The sequence below is a fragment of the Chanodichthys erythropterus genome, chromosome 3 (assembly GCF_024489055.1).
Source record: "Chanodichthys erythropterus isolate Z2021 chromosome 3, ASM2448905v1, whole genome shotgun sequence".
In the NCBI taxonomy this organism is placed as follows: Eukaryota; Metazoa; Chordata; class Actinopteri; order Cypriniformes; family Xenocyprididae; genus Chanodichthys; species Chanodichthys erythropterus.
In genome coordinates, this window is record NC_090223.1 from 5,749,805 (window position 1) to 5,756,595 (window position 6,791).

Here is a 6,791-nt window from a genome sequence, read left to right on the forward strand (position 1 = left end):
CATGGAAAATTATATTTTAAAAGTAAATAACTGTAGATGGACAGAGCAGCTTGATAAAATAACCCATAAAAACCTTCAATTTGCAGAGATTAACCTGAAAATTAGTTGTTTTCTATGTAATCTGACATAATTTATCAGTTTTTTCATGGTTTAATAAACAATTATCAACAGTAAAATACTGTAATTTTATGAATTTTGACTGTAAAGTCTGTTCTGTATTTTTACAGTTTTTGCATGTAATTTTGTGAAATGGTTATTTGCTGTAATTTTATGGGATTTCTCTGGAAACTCTGCTGCCAGACTTTTTATCGTTTTTTTACAGGATTTTTTTTTTACAGTGTAGGCCCATTGCTTTGTTTTGTTTAAACTTTAGCAGTCTGATAACAGACAGACAGAGTGTCCTTGCCTCTACCCCAGCCATCTCTCTCTCTTACTGCACAAATAATCAATTCAGCAGCCTCTTAAGACTGTAACTTAGACTGAATTTAATATCAAATTACTATACATAACCCTTGGTCAAATGTAAATGTTTTAACTTTCAAAGAAAGAAAACATTACCACCACCTAAAATATGTTATGCCAGTTGCCATTTTTGAGGTTATCTTTAGTTTTAAATGCTGAATGCACTTAACTTTCTCTCGAATTTGCAAAATCAGTCTTCATCTTTAACACCACCATTGCTTTGAATTATCCTCTGCCATGTCTAATGACCTGCAGGGGTAAAAACTATAATAAAGACATATTAGTTCAAAATCACACAGCCTCATGAATTCAGGGATTTATCAAGGGAAGTTGCATTCAAGAGCCACCAGAGCCATTGGACCGCCTAATAATGTTAAAACATGGAGACAAATTAATGACAGCAGTATTCAATCACTAAAATCATTAGACTGTGCGTTCTCACAGCAGCAACATATCAGTGCTGAGATTATCCTCCGTGAATTCAATTCTCACAGCTGTCCATTCAGTGTAATGTTCTGCCACATCTGTAACTGGAGCCATTAGCCCTGCACATGGTGATGACAAAGATCAGACAAAAAAAGTTACTGTTCATAGAAAAAATTCATCAGAATAGTCACTTCTTCCCTTCAAGGTCTATATTACTAATTTGATGGGACAACTTGATACACAAATTTGATACTCATTGAGTTTTCCTTTAACAAATTTAACAGTTTCCCTCTTCATGACAATCATTTCTTTTAACATCTCTGTGTCCATGATTTTCAACTGAGACACTGTGCTTCACTATAAATAGCTTGTTATCACTTATGACACAAGCTCAGATAGCAGCTTTTAGCTGAACTTTGAGTGAGAGAGACTTCAGGATTGGTACTCTGCCTTTTTATAACTTTTTAACATCAAACTTTATCTACTGTCTTTTGACTCTGGCCTAGCTTAAGACTTTGCCAGAAATGACATTCATTTCCAAATAAACAACTGTTTATATTTGTCTTTTCCTCACACATCATGGAAATTAGAGGTTACAAATTTCCAGTCAGGTTGAGTCTTTGTTACAACTTGCATTCTCATTTTTTCCATTTAAACTTTTGACCATCAAAACCCAAACATTTAGACATTAAAGTTTCAAAATCATTTTAGTCATTTTACATTGTGATAGTGATGCGCTCATCACATAAAAACATACTTGAGACTGTTCAACTTTTTTCCCCAAAGTGAAACATTCTTTTAGAATTTTCACTTTCATAAAATTATTTTTTTTCCTGCTATATTTCCCTTCATCATTGCCACTTATCTCACTATCAAATAGTTAGTCTGCAGATGCAAAACACATTATCAATATGGTTTCTACTGTTTTGCAGAACCACAAAATTATTTTAATCATATTTCTACTACTTGGTTGGACTGACAGCCTTATAGCTGCTTTCTCCTTCAACCATTCTTATATAAATTGTCGTTCTCTAGACATCTAATGTCATGCATCCATTTAATGGATGAATAAACAAAACTTTTTTTGTAAGTTACATTCACATCAAACTTCTTCCCTACATGCCAATTCTTTCTTCTTCCCTACATGCCAATTCTTTCTGAATTCACCTTCTTTTCCTTCTGTCTGCTTCCTCTAGCCTACAATCTATTGTCTGCTTACATTTCACACACTCACCGCTCTCACACAAACACAACATCCCCAAATCGCAGTTCTCTTCAACTCATTCCCTCACGACCTTAAGTCTTATGACCACTCAACGTTCCCTCTTCTGGGAAATCACAATACTTAACTAACTTTTCTATATCTTACATGCATCTTTGGCAATTCAATCTTCTCATTTGATAAAACACTGGTACATCATATTTTACAACACCCCCTATCACTTCACTTTTTGCAAGCTTGGGATTTCCCCTTTTTGACTCTCCCGGCTCCTGTGGATTTTAACTCTTCGGCGCACACCTGATAATCTGCGGACGTCTCCACCAGATCCGATTGACTGCCCCAACCGGACGAGCTTGAGCAACTGCTCCACAACCTTTTTGACCCAAGGCCGCACGGGCTACTTGCAGACTTAAGCGCTTAGACAAACGCTGTTACTGCACTCGCGATCAGTTTTGGGGACGTCTTGATCGCCCTGCTTTTTGGTTATTTAAATTGAGTTATGCAGCCTCGTGCAATCTGCTTCGGCGGACCCCCCAGCGTCCACAGACTGCCTTTCTGCACACCACAACTCAAATTTTCTTTCCCAATTCACTGTTACTGTTACTGATTATTTAAATTGTGTTACACAACCTCGTACAATCTGCTTCTGCGGACCCCCCAGCTTCCACAGACTGCCTCTCTGTACACCACAATTCAAATGTTTACTGTTACTGACTGTACTGACTGTTACTGACTACTGCAGTCGATCTCAATCCCACAAAACCCTCCGGACCGCGACCACATAGCCTGCCAGAGCCATCAAAATGGTTCGTCCCGGTTCCTAATTACTTATTTACCAAATCATAAATTCCCCTTTTTTCACTTTTTCTATTCAAAAACTTATTTTACCCACATAAACTCATATTTAAATCACTTAAATCACAAATTTTTCAATTTTTTCCTGTTTCCTAATCTTCCAAATTTTACCAAATCACACTTAGTCTTAATTCCCCATAAAATTTAAATGTATCTCTTACCAGAGAGTCGTGTAGTCACCTGGGTTCGTTTTCTGATTCCAGTGGTGTCCCCCTCTGGACCCTGGCGGTCGGTCCCTCATCCCTTAATCTATTCGGGGTAGGGCTGAGACTACTATTAAGTCCAGGATGATCAGTCACCATCCGCTCTCGGGTCCAAAAGGCACATCCAAGGAATCCCACTTCCTGACACCAAATTGTTGTGGCAAGAAATCAACTCCGACTCTACTGCATAAGAGACAAACACGTCCAATTGTCTTTAAAGCTTTTATTTTTTGCAAGAAAGGTCAGAGAGGTCATACAGAAACACAGGTAGCTGCAGAGTGTAAGACCAAGAACGAAAGCTTCCCCTCACTTTTATATCTCTAACCTCCAAGGCCAAAGCCTCTGTCCTTTTACCATATTAGGAACATCTCTTAGTGGCTGTAACTTTCCACACATTGTTAACACAGTTGTTTTTTTAACATACACCTTGCACGTTCCCATACCATATCTTGCTCTTTCTATTTCCAACATCTATGTTAACACTATGTTAAACATTACCACTTAAGCCAACATCATATCATGTTCCATAAGCATCATATTTCACAAGAATACAGGTAAAAAGCATATGAAAAATTAAAATTTCCACAACAATATATATATATATATATATATATATATATATATATATATATATGAAGTTATTGCCTTAGTGAGTTACATTCTAAGTATTAACTTCATATTATGCAAGAAAAAAGTCACTAATTTGATAAGCAAATTGATATGAAAAGTGATTATATAGGCCACACAAGTACAGCGTGAGCTGTAGTAATAGCACAAGGGCTAAAGCTAATTAATGTGTAAAGGTGCCAACGAGTTAATGAAATGTCATAAAGTGTGATGTTTACGTGTCAATAAGTGTTGAAATGATGAGTTAATGTGTTATTTGAAGTGTTTACATGAGATTTGTTGATGAACGTGTTTGAATTGGATATTAATTTTTGTTCTGCCTTGTGTTTTTGCAAAGCTGTTTTTTTTTTTTTTCTCTATGTTTCTTTCTACATGAATGTGATATCCTGAGAGATTTTCCTGTTTTGTGCCATATTTAATCCTTTTGGAGAGGAATTGTCTGTGTATCAGATGCGATTAAATGTGCACAATGGAGAGCTGCCAACGGACCGGTTTCCAGTTTGGTAGGAGAATTCCAATTTTTCTTATTTTTGGACACAAAAGACTTTGATTCATTGAACTCTTTTGATATTTTTGCTTCCAAAAAGGATAGATTATCTTTTGAATTTGAACTGTTTGAAAGAGTTCAACATGAACTTTGGTCAACTGAGTCATTTGATCCATGAACTTTGTTCGACTGAATCAGTTAATTGGTTTATGCATTTTCAATTCATATTGTTGAATATACTGTTGAGTTTGAAAGGAAAAGTGATTTGTTACAAGAAATTCTGGTAACACTTTACAATTACTGCACGCTATGAAGCATTAGTTAAACATTAGTAAATAGTCAATTCGTCATTTATAAAGCATTAATAGACATTAGTAAGCGTTATACTGCCCTCCACAGGTCAAAGTTTTGAACTCATTTTTATATGCAATATGCTAGTTCAATAGTATATAACAATTAGTTCAAAACTTTGACCTGTGGAGGGCAGTATTACGCTTAGCAGTGTCTACACTGCCAGAATTCCCATAGAGAAGAAGAAGAAGAGAGCTAGTTCAAGATGAGCATTTATGGTTAAACTTATATAATTTTCAATTTTTTTTCAGAAAATTAGTGATGGTTTCACTAGATAAGACCCTTATTTCTCATCTGGGATCGTGTTGAACAATTTGAAGCTGCAGTGAAACTAATTATGACCTTCAACAAAAACTTTAATTTCTTTTCGACTGAAGAAAGAAAGACATGGACATCTTGGATGACATGAGGGTGAGTAAATTATCAGGAAAAGTTTATTTAAAAGTGGACTAATCCTTTAAGTTCCTGAACTTATTTATTGAGAAGAAACACAGGGGTGAAGAGAACATGTTGAAACCGCCAGCAGAGATGAAATTCATGAAGATTACAGTGAGGAAGAGAAAGAATGCTAGAAGACAAAAGCGTAAACAACAGAGGAAGGACAGTTCAAACAAACTGAGCCTTCAAAAAGAAGAAGCACAAGAGAGTCATCTCCATCAAGAAGCACATTGTTAAATCTGCGAGTAGTAAGCACACACTGTATAAATTCAGAGACCTCAGAGAACCAGGCCAGTAGACAACGTCATAATCAAAACAGAGCAGACGTGCTGGCCCAGGAACCACAGTGAAGTCTGTCTGAAATTGCATTTTTTGTCATTTAACACCAGCCCAGCCTCTTTCAGTTTCTGTAACACAGTAGTGAGGTTTGAGTCATGCTCTTCAGCCATTTCTCCATACACAATGTTACAACCCAAAACCGTCTCGTATTGCCTAGAGGCATTATGGGAATGCAACATTCAAAAAAAAAACTAAATTAAACTCAACATATCAGTGCAAAATCAAACTGTAACGAGGCGGGACTCAGGCAGAGATCCATGTGCAAGCTTTTATTCAAAGTGAGCATAGTCGTACAGGCTGGGTCGATCAGGGGCAAACAGGAACAGCAAGGAACAGGCAGAGTCGTAGGCAGATATCATTCACAGAACAGCAGACAAGGCAAGGGTCAGGACAGGCAGCAATGGGTCAATAAACAGGTACAGGCAGGAACGGTATCAACAAACAGGCAGACAGGATATAACGCTCGGAAATGACACACTGGGTAATCAAGACTTTGCGGTGAGGTGGTGTGTGTGAAAGTCCTTTATAGTCCTGATAATGATCTGCAGCTGGGTGTAGTGATCAGTGTGGAGTGCTAGGCTGTATGTGGCAACAGGTGATTGGCGTAGAGTGTGTGCATGTGACTGATGATGACTGGCAGAGAGGATGATGGGAAATGTAGTCCGGAACTGAACAGGATTCGTGACACAAACAGTGGCTCAGTGGAAAGGAGGAGAATATTTATTCAATTTATCCCCCAACCTAGTAGAACAAAGAAAACTTTAACTGTATACAAAGACATGTATTTACAATTAACAATAACAAAATGAAAACGAAAAGAAAAACTTGAAAATAAATACAAACTCACCAAACGAACCAATGGAGAGCACGAGTGTTGCCAACTCAAAGAACAGAATAAAACAAAAACCTTCTAACTAAGGACTTTAAATCTAACCTAGACTATTAAAAAAAAACAAATAAAATAAAAATAACATCTTCAGCGTGCCATTGGCACGCCATAACTTAACTATACTAACTAAACCAAACAAAACTTACAACGGGGGCAACACTCCTAAACTGATGAACTAATACATAGAAAATAACCTACGTGAAATGCAATGTACGTCACGTGACATAATATCCTGCTCTCCGTCTTTACCCGGCCAGGCTGGTAAACAAGCGCACTGTTACATAAATCAGAGAAGAAACAGAATACAAAAGGATATACAAAATAGTCCAATAGTAAAACAAAAACACGATATGGGGGGGGGGTAACAAAAAAAAAAACAGCATTCGTTAAGGCTACACAAACATGAGGCAAACAACTCAGCAAAGCCCAGCCCCGATCAGTCCCCCCCGCCGGAAGCAGATGCGACCTCACCCTTTATACTCCCAACTGGAG